At 41.6% G+C, this 20,280-nt stretch overlaps 1 protein-coding gene across 1 annotated transcript in view; it reads left to right on the top strand.

The window, feature by feature from the left end:
• Positions 1–20,280, top strand: part of SLC35B4 (solute carrier family 35 member B4) — a 534,725-nt gene that overhangs the window by 357,205 nt on the left and 157,240 nt on the right. The gene's annotated exons all lie outside the window — the stretch shown is intronic.

The raw sequence follows: 20,280 nt of genomic DNA, 5'->3' as shown, positions 1-20,280 counted from the left end.
GGCTCAGCGCCTGCTACCATTAAGGTGCAGCTGGCTGCAATTTCCAACTTTCATACATCTTACAAGCCTTCTCTTATGGGCCATAAATTTTGTAAGGCCTTCTTGAAAGGCGCCTGGTTACTTCGGCCTCCGGTTTCAGAACCTGTCATGCCATGGGATCTAAACTTTGTGTTACAAGCCATCACTTCACCACCCTTTGAACCGGCTGCCACCTGTGAATTAAAATTTCTGTCTTGGAAGACGGCTTTCCTGATAGCCATTACATCGGCCAGAAGAGTATCAGAGATTCAAGCCTTGTCCATTAAGCCTCTGTATTTGACCTTCCATAAGGACAGAGTTTCACTGAGACTTAACCCATCCTTCCTTCCAAAGGTGTCATCCACCGTTAATCTGCATCAGTCTATCGAGTTACCAGTGTTCTTTCCGAACTTTTCCAATAAAGCAGAGTTTAGGTTTCACCAGATGGATGTGCACAGACAACTAAGATTCTACTTACATAGGACTAAGCATATTAGGAAGTCTGATCAACTGTTTGTGTCCTTCTCAGAAAACAGAACAGGTTGTCCTATTTCCAAGAGCACAATTTCTAAATGGATCAAAGATTGTATTTCCTTTATCTATTCATCAGCAGGCAGTAATTTACCTTTTCCCGTTAAAGCTCATTCTACCAGGGCAGTGTCTACATCAATAGCATACCATGCTAGGCTTTCATTGGATGATATTTGTGCTGCGGCCACTTGGGCTTCTCCGCACACCTTTATTACTCATTACAAGTTGGATGTGGCTTTTAGGGGCCGGGCTTCCTTTGGTTCCACTGTTCTCAGGAGTATTTTCCTATGAGCCGCCAAGGATGGAGGTGGTGGGGACGCTGTCCTGTGAGTAAAGAATGTAGGCGAGATAGGACCACATAACATCAGGTAGTTATGTACTCACCATAATGATCGATGTATGTGGTCCATCTCACCTCACATTCTTGCGTACCCTCCCACCTGCCCCCTTCCTATAGGATTTGGAGGAAAATTGGTTCTGAGAACCCTTCAATGTCAGTTGTTTTTTCTTTCCTTTCAGGCTGGAGCTCCCTCCAGTGGCAGTTGTGTGTGTGGGGTGTGATTGGGATGGCTGCAAACTAGATCTGGTGCTAGGGCGAGGTGCATCTTGGGATACTGGGTTAGCCCAGCCAATTAGAGACTTCGTGCTAGAAAATAAGTTGGCCGAGTCGGAGCAGATTCTCGGCTCCGAACCTGTGAGTAAAGAATGTGAGGCGAGATGGACCACATACATCGATCGTTATGGTGGGTACATAACTACCTGTTTCAGTCCCAGGTGGCACACACAACTAAGCAGTGGGGGGCCTCAACTACCAAATCTGGGAATAATAAGACTCCCCCTATGGTAAACTGTCTCAATGACTTCCTTTTAAAATTTCCAAGCACTTATCAACTGACTGCCCTTTTGGGGGGAAAGATTGCTCTTCATGCAAAGAATTGGGAACTCATTACCCAGGACAAATGGGTTTTAAATATAGTGTCCCAGGAATACAGATTTCACTTCCACATGTTGCCAACACCAAGCGGGTGGCTGGACCTACCCCCAAATCAGTGGGCAGAGACCTAAAAACAAGTACTTTCTCTCTTAAGCACGGGGGCTATTCAACTGGTATCAGAAGAGGAAAAAGGGGCAAGGTTTCTACTAGAGACTTTTCCTAGTACCCAGAAAAGACAGTTCATGGCGTCCTATCCTAGACCTGTCTACTCTAAACACCTTTTTGGAGATTCCAAAATTCAAGATGCTGACTCTTCACCAATTACTTCCCATGCTAGGCAAAGATGCCTGGTTGGCAAAAGTAGATTTAAAAGAAGCATACCTGCATGTCCCAATCAGGGAATCTTGCAGAAGATACCTATGCTTCAAAGCAGGCTACACGCACTATCAGTTCTCTTCACAGCCCTTTGGCTTATCTGCTGCACTCAGGGTATTCACAAAGTGCCTAGCTCCAGTTATTGCATTTTGCAGGCAAAGAAATATTCAAATATACCCATACCTGGACGATTTGTCTAATTCAGGCAGAAAGCCAGGGCATACTTTTGAATCATCTGGCCTTTGTACAAAGGGTTCTAACTTGTCTGGGGTACACCATAAACGAAAAGAAATCACACCTGGTACCCTGTCAACAAATTATATTCCTGGGAGCAAGCTTGAATACAACTTCCCAGATGGCTTACCTCATGCCAGAGAAACAAATTCATTTGACAACCTACTTCAAACAAGTGGCCACAAAAACCCTGCTATCTGCAAGACAAATACTGCAAGCCTTGGGGTTCATGGCCTCCTGTATTCTTCTAATTCCATATGCAAGACTGCATATGAGGAAACTACAGTGGTATCTAAAATGCCTATGGTGTCAACATTCTCAAGATCTGGAAACAGTGATTCCTATCATATGGGCAGATGCCTGCCACCAAAACAAGGGACTACCTTTCACACCACCCCCTGCCACCCAAACCCTAAAACAAATGCATCAGACTATGCATGGGGGGCTCGCCTGGCAGGGAAGTGCATTCAGGGCAAGTGGAACCCAAGTCAAATGCGCCTGCTTATCAATCAAAAAGAAATGTTAACTGTACAGAATGTTCTGACAGCCTTCAAGGACCACATTCTTCCAGGACAACTAATGGTAAAAACGGACAACACCACTGTTATGTTGTACATAAACAAGCAGGGGGTACACATTCTTACCCCCTCTGCAGACTAGCCATGGCATTGTGGAGCACAGCCTTGAGCTGTCAAGTGCACCTACAAGCTCAATTCCTGCCAGGAAAATTAAATACACTGGCAGACAGACTAAGCAGAAACCTCATTGACCCACACAAGTGTATACTGGAACCAAGGATTTTCAACATGTTGACAAGCAAATGGGGGAGCCCAGATATAGACCTATTTGCCTCTCCGCAGAACTACCAATTGGACAAATTTTGCACAAGGACTCCCCACAAACAAGCCTGAAAAGTGGATGCTCTGTCCTTCAGCTGGAAAAATCTATCCGTCTATGCCATCCCCCCCCCCGCTGCCTCTGCTGTCCAAAGTACTACTAAAAATCAAACAGGACAAACCAAGGATGATTTTAATTGCTCCAGAGTGGTCGCGCCAACACTGGTACCCCCTCCTGCGCAGTGTGTCACGATTATCTCCATTGCACCTGCCTCAGACTCCTTCTCTGCTGTCTCAGCAGGAGAACCAGATTCTGCACCCTCAGCTTCTAACACTGAACCTTGCAGCCTGGCTAATTACTTAATCTCTCCTTTACCATCCCTCAGCAAACCTGTGATGGATGCAATTTTAGAGGCAAGGAGGCCTAGTACTAGAAAATCTTATGCTGAAAAATGGAAAAGCTTCTGTGCCTGGAACCAATCTCAAGTGATGAGCACAGGAGCACCCAATTTACCTCAGATTTTACAATACTTAACTGAGATGCATCGCAATTGCCTGTCTTTTTCCTCCATTAAAATCCATGCCTCAGCCATTTCAGCTCATTATAACACAGAACATCCCCTCTTCTCTTATCCACTGCTCAAGCAGTTCCTCAGAGGGGCCAAAAATTTGAGACCACCCAGGAGAGCTCCAACCCCAGCCTGGGACCTTAACTTTGTCTTGGAGAAACTCACTCTACCTGCTTTCGAGCCATCTGCTACTGCAGACTTAAAATTTCTTTCTTGGAAAACAGCTTTCCTTTTAGCAATCACTTCAGCTAGAAGGGTATCTGAATTAGAGGCCCTTATGGCAGTGGAGCCTTTTATCATCTTTCATGTGGGCAGGGTGTCCCTCGGAACCAATCCATCCTTCGTGCCCAAGGTGGTATCCAGTGTGGCTCTTAATCAGTCCATTCATTTGCCAACCTTCTTTCCCAATCCACAGAATAAAGAGGAATGGATACTGCATTCCTTAGATGTGCACAGACAACTTAGATTCTACTTCAACAGGACTAAACCTCAACAGGAAATATGAACAACTGCTGGTGGCATTTGCTGCAGGGGCAGAGGGGAAGGCAATTTCAAAGCAAACCATTTCTAAATGGATAAGCCATTGCATTAATTTCTGCCATGGAAAACTTATCCCCCAGGGGATCAGACCTCACTCCACCAGGGCTGCATCTACCTCTACAGCCTTTCTCAGAGGTGTCCCTACCAGGGACATCCTAGAAGCTGCTACCTGGAGTTCTGTACATACTTTCACCAAGCATTATCATTTGCCAATTTTCTCTAAATCCAGAGCTGGCTTTGCCACTGCAGTCTTGCAGGGCCTTATAGCGGGCCCTAATGCTATCTAAATTCCTCTTCCCAACCATAGCTTGGGGAATCTTCCCAAATGTAATGACTGCAGCAGTGAAACATGAAGAACATAGTACAGTTGTGTACACTTACCATAAATGTAGATGTTTGAGTATATTCACTGTTGCAGTCCTGGTTACCCTCCCTCCAGCCCCCTAACTTCTTTTTGCTATACCTCTTCTTTCCTTTACTATGCTTAAAAGCCTTTTTGGCGTATTTGCTTTTTTGTTGGAGGTAAATCTTTGTGCTTTTATATTTAATTACTTCCCAGTAGGGGGGCACCTGACATCTGGGGCAAGAAAAACTGATGTAATGGCGTCGGCTGCATGTTTTATACCCCTGATGACCTGATGTCATGGAAGAAGGGACAGCAACTGACGCAGGACCCAAGACTTTGTTAATCAGGCCAACTGAGGGCTACCTGCAAGCAGATAACCCAAATGTAATGTAATGACTGCAACAGTGAATACACTCGAACATCTATATTTATGGTAAGTGTACACAACTGTACTGTCTCTTTACTGCACCCATTTCAAAAATTCTCAAATTTCTTGCTGAAACTTTTGAGCGAGGAGTAGGTGCAGCCACTGTCCGGGTTCAGCTGGCTGCCATTTCTAATTTTCATCTGGGAGAAATGGGCCCTAACGTCATGTCCCATAGGCTATGCAAAGCATTCCTAAGGGGTACTAACCTTTTAAGACCTCCAGTAAGAGAACCCCCCGACTCTGATTCTTCCCCCCTTTTTGCCAGTTGCTACTTGTCCCCTAAACATTTTGTCATTGAAGACCCTTTTCTTGACTGCCATTACCTCAGCTAGGAGGGTTTCAGAATTGCAAGCCTTATCAATTCTTCCTCCGTACTTGATTTTCCACAAAGATAGAGTCTCTGTCAGAACCAATCCCTTCTTACCAAAGGTGTGTTCAGGGTACAACTTGAATCAGTCCACAGAGCTTCCTGTATTCTTCCCCAGTCATGGCAACAAAGCAGAGTGTAAGCTCCATCAATTGGACATTCATATACAGTTACATTTTTATTTACACAGGACCAAGGACATCAGACAATCCAACCAATTGTTTATATCTTTTGCAGAGAGTAGAAAACGTTATTCAATCTCAAAAGTGACCTTATCTACGTGGCTTTCAGACACCATCACCTACGTCTGCGATTTGCGGAACAAAAGACTTCCTGGAAAAGTTAGAGGACACTCAACTAGGGCCTTGGCTTCCTCTATTGCCTTTCAAGCCAAACTGCCTTTAGATTCGATCTGTGCAGCAGCTACATGGGCTAATCCTCATACCTTTATCACTCATTACAAAGTGGATGTGGCCTCCCGGAACAGAGCATCCTTTGGTTTCACAGTCCTGAAGAGTCTTTTCCAGTGAGCCACGCAAGAAACAGGTGTTGAGGACGCGGTCCCAACCAGCAAGAATGAAGGCGAGATAGGGACAACATAACAAAGAAGTTATGTACTCAACATAACGTTCCATGTTTGTTGTCCTTGATCTCACCTTTCTTCTTACATCCCAACCTCCTCCCTCCTTCCTGGAGGATCGAGAGGAGTTCTTTTATTGGATACACTGGCTGAGCTTCCCTGTACCATGCCAGTTAGTTATATGTAGACTCCCTTTCTATCTCTTTGCTGATTATTTACACATATATACTCATCAGGTGTTCTCTTATATGTAAAAATCTATTCATTTTTACTTGCATAGTCTAGTGTTTGGGTTGTCACAGATGAGATCTGGGTAACTCCCGCTAGGCATATTGGGATAGGGGCTAGCCTCGAGCCAGTAAAAGCTCTCGCACTATAGTATACGGCTGAGTCGGAGCCGAGGATCAGCTCCGAACCCCAACCAGCAAGAAGGAAGGTGAGATCAAGGACAACAAACATGGAACGTTATGGTGAGTACATAACTTCTTTTTTTGGTGACGCAACCATGTTACACTCAACCCAGGTCTTCCATTCATTCCAACCCTGCACAACAAGTCCTATTTACAGTTGCCTCTGAAAGGGCATTGGGGGTTTGGACAGGGACCACTGAGTTTAGGGGAGTGGCCAGTCCTTGTAGTAAAAGAACATATCAGCTTAAAAGAAATGAGGACACTTATTTAAGCCCTACAGACCTTCTCACATCTTTGGAAATTGGGCACTCTCCTAGTGCACATAGGCAACACCACAGTGATGTGGTACATAAACAGGGAGGCACAAGTTCCTACCCTCTGTGCAGACTAGCACTGGAAGTTGTGTATGTAGCCTCCCTAATAAGTCTGGTTGTTTCAGCCATATACATTCCCTCACAGCAGAATGCGTTAGCAGATTCTCTAAGCAGGGACTTGGAAGATCCTCATGAATGGTTATTGAGCACAGAGATGTTCAAAATCATCGCTCTCAGATGGAGGACCTCTCAGGTGGACCTCTTTGCCTGTCCCAAAATCCACCTACTTCCCCTGCTCTGCACAAGGACCCTGACAACACCAGCTTGGAGGACAGATGCCTTCTCTATCACATGGACAGGGAAGTTTCTTTGTGTATCCACCTGTACCTCTGCTACCAAGGGTCTTCCTAATGCCCAGAAGATGTTTCTGGTCAGGATAACACTGGTTTCCACTTCTGTTTCACCTGTCAAAGGGAAAGTTCTGGAAAATTCCTCTAAAACCAGACCTAATTACCCAATAGAAAGGGCTACTCCTTTACCCCAATCTCCAATTCTCTCAGCCTGACCCTTTGGATGATAGGTTTTCTAGCTTCTTGTAGAATCCAAATCACCTGTTCAGAAAATGTGCATCTGGTAGAGATTAAAATCCTAACACCAGAAAGTCTTGCGTGGCCAAGTGGAAAATATTTTCCTTCTAGTGCTTTAAGCACAAACTCCAACCCCTTTTAATGGACACACCCACGATCCTACAATACTTGTGTGATCTTTTACACTCAGGGTTGGCCCACTGTTCCATTAAAACTCACTTATTGGCCATTAACACTTGTCTTCCTTGGGAATCCTCTCGTGTCTAGGACAGAGGTTAAACTTTTCTTAATTGGAGTATTACGGATTAACCCCCCACAGAAATCTGTTACTCCTCCTTGGAAGATAACTTTACCTCCTTTTGAGCCAGCTGCCTTAAAATTCTGCACTTGGAAAACAGTGATCCTCTTGGCATTGACTTCTGCCCACAGAGTCTCAGATCTATGTGCTGTCATGGCCACTCCTCCCTTCTTCATCTTCCACAAAGATAGGATAAGCCTTGGGACCAGTCCTTCCTTCATGGTAAATGTGGTCAGTGAACTTGCGCTCAATCAAGCAATCAACTGCCTGCCTTCTTCTCTGATCCCCAGAATAGGGGGAAAAGAATTATGCACTCTCTATACATCCACTGATAGCTGAGGTTTTACCTGGATAAAACTAAGGATATCAGAAAAACAACGTAAATGTTTGCTTCCTTCATGGAATGCAGGTTAGGCCAACCAGTTTCCAAACGATCTGTTGCCTCTTGGATCTCAAAGGCTATTTTCTTGTGCTATTCTTACCATGGAAAGACTCTACCTTACTGGCCAAACCCCCACTCCACTGAGCAATAACTTACTCAAGTGCTTTCTACAAAAGTATTCACACCAGGTCCATTTTAGAAGCAGCCACCTGGTCTTCTCTTCACACCGTTACAAAACACTACAAGTTAGATGCTTCTTCAAGGTCCAGGACAGTATTTGCCGGAGTCCGTTCTGTCTGGCCTGCTGGATTGTTCTCCTTCTGGTTCCTTTTAACCTACCACTCTCTTTATGTACAGCTGTGGGAATTGTCCATCTGTTACAAGTACTGCAACAGTGAATCTGGCAGGACCGTAGTACAGTTCTGTAAAAAATTAAAATAACAGTACCTGTCGTCCTGATCACTGTTACAGTACTCCTTCCCTCCAACCTAATCCCCTTTCACCTCTCATTGGCATTAACACTTTGCCTTTGTTACAGACACAGACACAGACACAGACACAGACACAGACACAGACACACACACACACACACACACATTTTCAGAGGGGGAACTTGCTTATCCTGTTCATGCTTGTACCCCTCCTAGCTGACCTTTCTCTTTCTTGATCTTCTTCAGGCTAATGCTGACTTTGATATGGTCTGAAGATCTCGTATGTCTGCTTTTACATTCTGATGCCTGCAAGCTCAGGTCATCACCTGGATGTACCTCATATGAAGGAAAAGCTGTGGTACTCCGGCCGGATGTCAGCAAGCAGAACTTGTCTGTTAGGAGTACAGCAGCAGTTATTTAGATATCTACTGTTATGATAAACTTTTACACAACTGTACTTTGTTAATAGGTTAACTGTACTGCAATCTCTTTGCCTCTCCCATCAACAGCAAATGCAGCAAGTTCTTTGCTCTTATCCCTCTGGAGGGGGAAATTACTGAGGGATTCTTTGATATAAGATTGGTCCTCTAGACTGCTCCATGCCTTCCTGCCTGTTCCACTGATTTCCAAAATTCCTGCAGAAAGTGTTGCAGAGGAAGATCAAGGTAATCCTCATTGCCCTTGTCTGGCCCCATCAGATGTGGTTTTACTTTCTTTTCCCTTATTTGTTACATCCGCCCTGGGTGCTGAATCTAAATCCAGATCTTCTGTTGCATCCATCCGGAATGCCTCATCTGTACAGTCAAGCTTTCAAGTTGACCTCATAGTTTCTCCTCTTAAATGATGGCTAGTCAGCCAAGGGTTTCTTCCCAAGTGATTCATATTCTCACTTCCTCCCAGAGGCCACCCACCAGGAAAATTTAGAAGAGGTAAGTAGAAAAGATTCTCTATTTGGGCCTCACAGAGGAATCTGGATCATTTTTCAGTCCCTATTCTAGCAGTATTGGATTTCCCAGCTTTCATATTTCACAAAGGGAATAGTTATTCTACTATTAAAGTTCAGTTAGCTGCCATTTCAAGTTTTCATGTGGGACAGAATCATGCAAACCTTGGCTTCCCTTAAATTATGCAAAGCTTTTCTGATGGGTACCTTCTTTTTCAGACCCCCTGTTAAAGATCCTTCTCAACCATGGGACGACTGTTTCACTCCAAGCCTTAACTCCACCTCCTTTTGAACCCTCGGCTATAGAGAATAAAACATTTTTAACATTGAAGAAACTGTAGTGGCTATTACTTCAGCTCGAAGAGTGTCAGAACTCCATGCTCTCTCCTGCAAACTTCCATACGTTATGTTCACAAAGATAGGGTATTGTTGGCAATGGAGACCTCACTTAAAGCACTAATTTGCCAAACTTCTTTCCACAACTTTACAGTAAAGGAGAGTGTTTGCTCCATTTGTTGGATGTATGTAGACAGCTGTTTTTCTATCTTCACTGAATCAAACCCTTCTGGAAGACAGATCAGCTTTTTATCTCCTTTTCTAAAGTTAAAATGGATGAGGATGTTGCAAAGGTATCTCTAGCTAAGAGGGCTGACTGACTGCATCTCTCATGTATATAAAGAGAAAGGTTTGTCATTACCATCTAGTGTATGGACAGAAACCAACTGAGTCTATCGCACTGGTAAGTACATAACATAAACACACACATATATGCATACATATATGTGTGTGTGTGTGTGTGTGTGTGTGCATGCACTCGTGTGTGTGCATGTGTGTGCACGTCCGTGTGTGTGTATATGGGTCTACTTCTGTTTGTCGAAAGCTCTTTCTTTCGTAAGACAGAAGTACAACCCCATTTTACATGAAAGTGCACTTAAACAAAAGTGCACTTTCATGAATACCGGTTCACCGAACTGGAAATAAGAACAAAAAAGAAACACTGCATCACCGAAGCATGCTACAGTGGGGATAAGAAAATATACCTGTTTCCCCACTGTAGTGCGATCTTGGAGTTACTATGTATAAAATAGCGACAGTTTGGGGGGTGCAGGTGGGCTTGCCCCTCTGCATAACTGCCTTTGTAGTGTTTCTTTTTTGTGTGAACTGTTAATAATGAAAGTGCACTTTCACGTAAATGGGATCGTACTTATGTCTTTTGAAAGAACGAGCTTTCGACAAACAGAAGTAGACCCATATATATATATATATATATATATATATATATAAAATGTGTGTGTGTGTATATATATGTATATATATCTAAATGTGTGTGTGTGTGTATATATATATATATATATATATATATATATAAATATATATATATATATATATATATATATATATATATATATATATATATATTCTAAATGTGTGTGTGTATGTGTGTATATATATATATATATATATATATATATGTGTATATATATATATATATATATATATATAAATTATATGGTTTACTGTCAAATGTCAAGGTGGCTTACCTCAACCATTCACATCCCCGACCCAGAACAACGAAAAAGAATTAAGATTGCTTAGAATGTCGATTCCTTCAAAGGAAAGACTCTATATTCAACCACTCACCATCCTGAAAAAAAAACAAAAACACATCCTCTATGAGGCAGAAAATGTCCTACCGTTTTTCAGGGGGCACGCCCCCCTGCACCCCCTCACACTCCCTGCTACTTGTATATTCTAATTCCAAGATTGCACTACAGTGAGAAAAAGGATAATTTTCCTGATCCCCACTGTAGTGCGATCCCCTTCAAAACACTGACGCTCCAAACTTTGAACACAATCTCCGTATCAACTTTTCACAGTCGACAGAAATTGTGTTCGCATTTTTGCCTATCTGCTGCTCCATGTTCATCCTTTTAACTGTTGAGGTAAGCCACCTTGACATTTTGATTGTAAGCCATATAATATGTATTTCATTTTATTGAATGCTCATTTCACTGAATCCCAAATGGTCAATCTCCGTTTATTGTAAACTTATTTCATTGAATCACAATTGATATAAAACATTCTGCACAACAAATATACTGCTGAGGACAAATCACCCTTTCACTAAAATGACATACATCATGTGTCCATGTATGTGTATGCATATATATATATATATATATATATATATATATATATATATATATATATATATATGGATTCCTGTTACAAAAACGAAAGTTCACTACTTCGAACTTGTAATAGGAAGCCTCACTTCTGCGAAAGTTCACTTTAATGAAAGTGAACTTTTGCCTAAGTGCACTTCATTGAAAACACCGCAGCACAATGGAGGACATAACAAGCTATGTCCTCCACTATGGTGCGATAGTCACTGACCTAAGGGTTAGGGCACGGGTTAGGGTAAGGGAATAGTTTGTAAAGCTATCCCCTTACCCTAACCCATGCCCTAACCCTAAGGTTTGTGACTATTGCACCATAGTGGAGGACATTGCTATGTCCTTCACTGCACTGCAGTCGTCACGGACCGTAGGGTTAGGGCATGGGTCATGGTAAGGTGATAGCCTGTAGGACTATCACCTTACTATGACCCGTGCCCTAACCCTAAGGTCCGTGAGTACTGCATGGAAGTTCAGTACAACACCCATTCCTTGTACTGAACTTTGCTTAAGTGCACTTTCGATTAAATGCACTTTCGCTACAGTGAGCATTCCATGCACTATTTCGAATTACTGAAAATTTGATAGTGTATGGAACCCATATGTATATGTGTGTGTGTGTGTGTGTGTGTGTGTGTGTGTGTATATATATATATATATATATATATATATATACACACACACACACACACATATATATAAAATATATCTTTACACACGCGCACACACACACACACACACACACGTGTATGTGTGTGTATATTTATATATGTATTTTTTTTAATGATTATATTGGCAATAGTCAAAAGACACTGAACAGCAAAATGTGGACCACATTTGATCAAACGAAAGAATGATAAAAATAAAAAAAAAAAATGACTGTCCTCTCTCTTCAGGGAGGCTACCCCCATCCCCTACTTACAGTGTATGTAAAGTATGCATACCCTTGTTAAATGCCAGGTTTTTGTGATATAAAAAAATGAGACCACAATAAAACCTTTCAAAACTTTTACCACCTTTTAATGTAACCTATAAACCTGTACAATTCAGTTGAAAAACAAACATATCTGTTAGGGGGAAAATATAAAAAACGTACAATAAGCTGGTTGCGTAAGTGTGCACACCCTTAAACTAATACTTGCAAGCACCTTTTGATTTAATTACAGCATTCAGTCTTCTTGGATACACACCTGCCATCAATTAAAAAGACTCTGATTAACCCCAAATAAAGTTCAGCTGTCCTAGTAAGATTTTCCTGACATTTACTCAGTTGCCTGCTACAGCAAAAGCCATGGTTCACAGAGAGCTTACAAAGCAGCAAAGGGATCTCATTGTTGAAAGGTGTCAGGAGAAGGGTACAAAAAACTTTCCACAGCATTGGATATACCATGGAACACAGTGAAGACAGTCATCAAAAAGTGGAGAAAATATGGGACAGCAGTGACGTTGCAAAGAACTGGACGTCCCTCCAAAACTGATGAAAAGATGAGACAAAAACTGGTCGGGGAGGCTGCCAAAGGCCTATAGCAACACTGAAGGAGCTGCATGAATTTCTGGCGAGTACTGGTTGTGTACTACATATGATAACAATCTCTCGTATTCTCCATATATCTGGACTATGGGGTAGAGTTGCAAGATGGAAGCCATTTCTTACACAGAAAAACATCCAGGCCAACTAAAATTTGCAAAACAATTTATCATCTCCCAAAAGCATGTGGGAAAATGTGTTCTGTTCTAATGAGACCAAGGTTCAATTTTTGGCCACAGTTCCAAAAGGTAAGTTTGGCGCAAAAACAGCACTTCGCATCACCAAAAGAACACCATCCCCACGATGAAGCATGGTGGTGGCAATATCGTGCTTTGATGTTGCTTTTCTTCAGCTGGAACTGAGGCTTTACTCAAGATGGAGGAAATTATGAACAGTTCCAGATACCAGTCACTTTTGACCCAAAACCTTCAGGAGTCTGCTAGAAAGCTGTAGATGAAGAGGAATTTCACCTTTCAACACGACAATGACCGCAAGCATACATCCAATTCAACAAAAGAATGGCTTCACCAGAAGAAAATTAAAGTTTTGGAATGGCCCAGCCAGAGCCCATACCTAAATCCAATAGAAAATCTGTGGGGTGACCTGAAGAGGGCTGTGCACAAGAGATGCCCTTGCAATCTGACAGATTTGGAGTGCTTTTGCAAGGAAGAGTAGGCAAATATTGCCAAGGCAAGATATACCATGCTGATAGACTCCTACCCAAGAAGACTGAATGCTGTAATTAAATCAAAAGGTGCTTCAACAAAGCATTAGTTTAAGGGTGTGCACACTTAAACAACCAGCTTATTGTACGTTTTTTATTTTTTATATTGTTTCCTTTAATGGATTTGTTTGTTTTTCAATTGAATTGTACAGGTTATAGGTCACATTAAAGGTGGGAAAAGTTTTGAAATGATTTATTGTGGTCTCATTTTTTTATATCACAAAAAACCTGGCATTTTATCAGGGGTGTGCACACTTTTTTTATATCCACTGTATATACACCAACGCAGAGGTTACACAGCAGCAGGGAAAAGGGAGAAATCTCTAAATCCTTCTATCCAACGTTCTTGTACTGTTAATGTTCAGCAATCCCAAGAATCTGCAAAAAGAGTTGGTGAAATTTCAGTTGGACCCAAAACATTAGACAAAAAGAACTGACACCATGCGTATATTCTACACACAGACACACGCTCACACATCTACCAACTCTTGACTATTAAAAATTATTTTCTTTGTTTCCATGTAGTGGAATTTGTGTGCTGCTGTTACTTTTGTAATTGGCTTGTGGGTTTAATATATGTAAATGTATTTGTGTGCATGTATGTATGTAATTTGTGTGTGAATACACATATATGCATAGTTATATGTATATATTCTGGAAAGAGGGCATAATCTTTGCAGTGTGGCAGTTGTGAGTCATGTGTAGAGTTTATATATAATGTAAAATGTGTACTGTAAAAAAATGGTTTAAATTTAAAATTTGATTAAGGTAGTGCTATGCTTTGAAGAAATGTATAGTGTATGCGTATGTACAGGTGCTTACTTTAGTCCACAGTTTGTGTTCATTTTGCATGCAAACCACCTTTGTATCAGTACTTGAAACTTGTCTTTGTTGTCATTTTGTAAGATGTAAAAAAAAAAAACAAACAAAAAAAAAGCAGTTAAAATGTTTGTACAAGTATATTGGTAATCATAATTCCATGTCTATATGTAGTAAACACCGGAGCTGTAAATCCTCATTTTGTCACCGCCCCACCTCCATCCTTTACTTGATTTTGGCCACATGGCATCACCCAAAACAGTTTTCATTGCTGCTGCCACTAATCTGTTATGCATGTTGCCCAGTAGGCTGAAGTCTTCTTAGAGAAATAAGAACATTATGTCATCTTTTCAGTGAGAGGAGAGCTAGGAATTCAGTAGCTTTCTGTTATGCCAATTTAACAGTGGTTGGAGTGTCTGCAGCCTTTACTTCCTCATGCAGGTACGTATTTTGCTTGCTGTACTTTGCATGAATATTTCCATGTACAGATGATGCTGAATGTGGCAGGTTATGCTCTGCCACTAATGCAGTAGCTAATGTGTAGACTTTATTTGTGGATGCTTCTGCACTGAGGAATGTCCAGTATCAGCCCCTGACCAACAAAGGTGGTCATTTGGGTACTGAGTACTCTTCTTTCCTGTAGACCTTGAACTTTCCAGAATGTTGATTGAACCCAGGTCAGTGACACTGCAGACAAATGTCTTGCTGCTGCATAACGATCCTTTTGTCTTGCATTTGATGAGCACAACCGTTTAACTTCTTAAGTTCTGAATATTCTTAACCCATACTCACTGGGCACATTCTTTAGATTATTTTTGCAGGATTGCCTTGAAATTGTCACTGTTTTTATTTATGAGATAATAGCACAAAATAAGACAATAAAATGTTGAATATAAGCAACTGATAATTCCCCTCCCCAGTCTGTAATTTACCCTGTTGAAGGCAGAGCCTTGTAAATGTGCAATTATTTATTTATTAACATTTGTTTACCAGGAAAGTCCAAACGGATGATTGTAGCCGTTTTCAGCAGAGGCCCAGGGAGAAAAATTCCACAAGTAAAAGAACAGGAAATTTATATACATAGGTGAAAACTGGCATCATATTAAAATTTACTGTAAATACAATCATACAAATATTAATACACATAAAGCATCATTAAATCAAGATAAACGTAATATCATATAGTACTGAAACATGTTGACTTATTATAAATGTTCTTCAGTATTTCACCCCAGACTCACAGTAAAACTGATTCTTTAGAGAAAGCTAGTGGAGTTCATAACTGACATTTTTTAGTCCAAATTCATTACATTAGCATCCATCCATTAACCTAAAATTTCACTTGACAAACTTGTACAGGGGTGGAGCATGGCACTTAACACCATGCATACAGGGGAGTATCCCCCCTACCACACCTTCTACCCCAGATTAATATTCCAACCCTGAATCATTCACCATGTCTTGCAGAAAAGACAGTTTCCTTTATATGACATCATCTGCTTAGGTCTTTCAGATTCCTTGATTTGTGCTTCATCATGACCATTTTAATTATATACATTGGATAATGTTGTATTCACTAAATATTATCCTTAACTGTAAAACTTTAGTTTATCCAGCATTTATGCTCAAATGAACTTGCAAGCTATAAATCATGTTGAGGATCCAAATAGCAAAAGTTGTAAAGTGGATTCTATGACTGTGACATCCATTGTTGGGCTATATAAAAAGAGATTTATAGTTGAAATCCTATTAAACTTTTCCATGATTACAGAATGGAAAAAAAAATCATTTTCCCCCTTCTTTCCATTCACCTAGAGATGTATACACGATTCCTTTTGTCCAAGTATCCAGTCTTCTGATACCTTATCACTTAACTGTCAGCAGTTGTCTGTGTATCGGGAATTTGCTTAACAGCAATTATTGTCTTAATTCCTCACAAACAGTTCTTAGTTCTCCTTATTAAGTACTTCATCACACTGCAGGAGAGTTTTAACAATAATTGTTTTCTTATCTTTATCGTACATTCTTTGGATTATTTTTTATTCTTATTCCCTCATAATCTTTTTTTGGTTCTCCGTGTACAATGCTGTATCACATGGCGTAAATGTTTGCCCTTGTGGATACTCTGACTGTAAAGTCTGTTAGTGGCTGCTTTAATGATGTACTGTTTGGGATCCTTGTTAAGTTGGGTGTGGGATTTCCCTTCGCGGCTGTGAGCATTTTTCACATATGGAGCCTAAGAATAATTAATTTCTTTTGACATTGTGAATATTTTTTAAATCTTCACTGAATTAATTTTGTCTGGAAGCACTGCCTTTCACATATATGGAGCCTGTCATCATCTCTTACTGTATGTGCTAGGGAAGCCTTTTTTCTGCTTGATAATACAGTTCCTGCTGCCAGTAAAGCAGTTAAAGTTGGATAACTGACAGGTATACTATTCTGATGACTGTAGTATCTTTATATGATTTAATGCTGTTGTTGGAACCACTGACCTTGGGCAGCCACGGTGGTGCAGCGGTTAGCATTGCCGCCTCACAGCAAGAGGCTCTCCGGTTCGATTCTTGGCTGTAGTGCCTTCTGTGCGGAGTCTGCATGTCCTCCCTGTGGTCGCATGGGTTTCCTCCGGGTGCTCCGGTTTCCTCCCACATTCCAAAGACATGCAGTAGGTGGATTGGACACTCTAAATTGGCCCTAGGTGTGAGTGTGTGCGCCTTCTGTGGAAGGTTGGGCGCCGGGCTGGCAACTCGACACCGTAAAACTCCACTGCCAATCATGAGCAGACAGATGATCTGCTGTGGCGACCCCTAATTGGGAAAAGCCGAAAGAAGAAGTTGGAACCACTGACCTTCACGTTTTGTTCAGCTTCACACCAGAGCTTTTGTTTAGAATGATGTATGCAGAATATATTTAGCAAGCTATCGTGGTACTCTCACTCGCATCTCCATCAGATTGCATCTGATCTGATCCAGAGGTGGATGACTGCAGCTTTCTAAGGAAGATCTTGTATAGGGTTTTATTTTTTGAACTTGCAGTATTTCATGGAGTTTGTCTAAAACAGAACAAAAGGTAATAGTAAAAAGAATTGCAACAATCACACCACGTTGTTGATTTCCAGTATGGCTATTTGTTGCTTTGCCAGGATCGTGCACTCAATGTCAAAATAATGTTTTTTGGGATTTCTATACTAATGGCTTATTCTAGGAAAAGCTTTTTAAAACTGTTTGAAAAGCAAAGAAAGTAAGTACTGACCCTTCTTGAATGGATGGAGATCAAAAGGTACTTGGAACAAATGATTTCTTGACTGAGTCTGTCTCCCATAATGAAAATGTAGATGAAGTGCTTCCTGAACACTCTGATTTATTGGAAAAGTTATACAATAACAATAAAGCTCTAAAGGAGAGGCCAGCAAGTCTAGAAGTGAAGGTTGAAGCACTCCAAGGTAGAGTGACCTGGATGACAAAACAAAAAAGTTGCAGATTGTTAGAGTGCCTAAAAGATTAATAGGCTAAGACTTTCCAGTCTACCGAGTAATATCTGGCTAGGTTAAGACCTGGCATGCCAAAAAGTAATATAAGAATTAAAAGGAGTCATAAGGTTGTCTTATACCAGCAGCTCAACATCTCTCATGCTCCCTTACCTTATCCTGGTTAAATTGAAAACTTGTGCTTGGAAAGAATAAATCTTGCACCTGTTATGAAAGCCAGTCAAAATTTTAGAAGTAGATGATGAGTGGGTCTGTACTGAACAGGAGTACTCAGCTGCTACAAGATAGGAGAAACGAGTTTTCAGGTGAAATTCGAGAATGTTGAATTGGAAATATTTGATGCTCATCGTGTTTCACTGCTGCAGTCATTGGGTTATCCTGCCGTCAGGCGGTCCCGCAGTCTGCCAGAGTTCCAAAGTCTTGGTCTGGTGTCGGTTGCTGTCGCCTCCTCCCTGACATCAGTGCATCAGGGGTATATAAGAAGCAGCTGACACCATTTTCTCCAGTCTTTCTTGCCGCGCGGTGCCAGAAGCAAAAGCAGTTTGCAAGTGCCGGTCGGCCGACTCCAGAGATATCAAATCCGATTTTCAGAACTGAAGTCTTCAATTAAGCTAAGTACCCCGTTGGGGAAACTTTTTCTTGCCTCAGACCGATGTCAGTAAAAGTTAGTAATTGTATTTCTTGTGGGAAGCAAATACCTCATAAGGATTTTCATTCTTACTGTATTCCATGCCTAGGTCCAGATCACGACGTCACTAGTTGTCGGTTTTGTGCTAGATTTAACAAACGCACTATTAAACGTCTGTTTGATTTTGCTCGCCATTACTTTGCCCGAAGGTTTAATTATACCATGCCGTTGGAACAACCGACGACCGGAATTCACAAAAAACGCAAAGATAAGGACAGGTTTCCGAGGCCCAAAACTGACGACGAAGCCTCTTCTAGGCCAGTCGCCGGTTCTCAGTGAGGCGGTTTCGCAGCCCCTGACACCCACTACCTCAGAGCCACAGGCCGCGACCGACTCCCACGTGGAGGTGCCTAGGCCTCTGGATACTCAAGGTGTTGGGCCTACGCAGACTAACCCTTTAGATGGGTCCGGAGCCGCTGAGCAGGCATCGACTTCTGAGTGTGTTTTCAGACCTTCTCAACTTACCATTGCAACTACAGCCAAGTCTAAAACTACATTAAAGACAAAGAAGCAAGCACAGCATTCACCTGGACAGGCCTCCATGCCTAAAAAGCAGATGCTCAAAATGGCCGAAGACTTAATTACTCTGATCAGGTGTTCCCATCCCCCTCCTGATAAAAGGCCTAGGCAGGATACAGACTATGATTCCTCTGACCAGGTTTTAATATATTCTGATTCCTCTTCAGACCTGGGATACTCTTTACCCCCTTATGAGGACTCTGATGCTGAAGAATCAATTCCTTCAGCCTGTCCTCCTGAGGATTACTCTTTTGGGGAAACTTTACATACCATGAGGGAGCAGGGAGGGCCAGGATTACTCAGAATCCAAGAAAAGGCTCAGAGACTTTCTTTTATTGCCTCAGCACAGGCCCTTTGCTATTCCGCCAGTGTTGGATATTGTGGATGATATGTTCTCTGAATCCAGTTTAAATCCTGATTCTTTACCCCCTGCTGCAGTCAAGCCAGACAGGTACTACAGAGTCCCTGACTCTTACAAATTTCTTAATAAAAACCCTGTTGCTGATCCAGAAACTATTTCCCAGGGTCCCAGAGGGGTAAAGGCCTCCACAGCTAAAAATCCAGTTCCCTCAGACAGGGATTGTAGAGCATTAGACAGATGGGGGAAGAAAGTTTACACCTCTGCAACTTTAGCAGTGAGGGCTTTAAATTGCCAGTTTCACATGCTTAAATATCAACAATATTTACTGTCTCGGTTAAAACAGAAAATGAGTACAAGTGCAGAACAATCTGATTATAAGGAAATGCAGGATTTATTGCATGCAGCTGAACAAATGGGAAAGCATACTTTGCAATGTGGTTTTGATTCATTAGAAGCTTCTTGCAGAGCAGCAGTTACAGGATCTGTGATTCAAAGGCATGCTTTGTTAAAAGAACAAAGTTTACCAGATCATGTTAAGGCAAAATTATTGGATGCTCCTTTACAACAAGATATTTTATTTGGTGTTAAGGCAGAAGAGGTATTAAAGAAAATGTAGGATAAGGCAAAATCTATGCAAACAGTGAAGGATTTCTTACAGGTACAGCCACCTCGATTTAGCAGGAATTGGCCTACTAAAAATTGATCCTTTCCAGTGTCAGGCCACAAAGAGGCAGATACAGACGCCCAAGAGGCAGATCTCAGCCCCAAGGCTCTTACAGACCATGACAGTGGGGTGCTTCAACCTCAAACGGAGGTGAGGACAAGTCACAATCTTACAGGAAACCGTCCCAATGA

This window comes from Protopterus annectens, chromosome 11.part0 (genome assembly GCF_019279795.1).
Source record: "Protopterus annectens isolate FY-2018-M chromosome 11.part0, PAN1.0, whole genome shotgun sequence".
In the NCBI taxonomy this organism is placed as follows: domain Eukaryota; kingdom Metazoa; phylum Chordata; order Ceratodontiformes; family Protopteridae; genus Protopterus; species Protopterus annectens.
The sequence above is the reverse complement of the archived record's forward strand: the minus strand, read 5'-3'. Positions and strand labels throughout refer to the sequence as shown.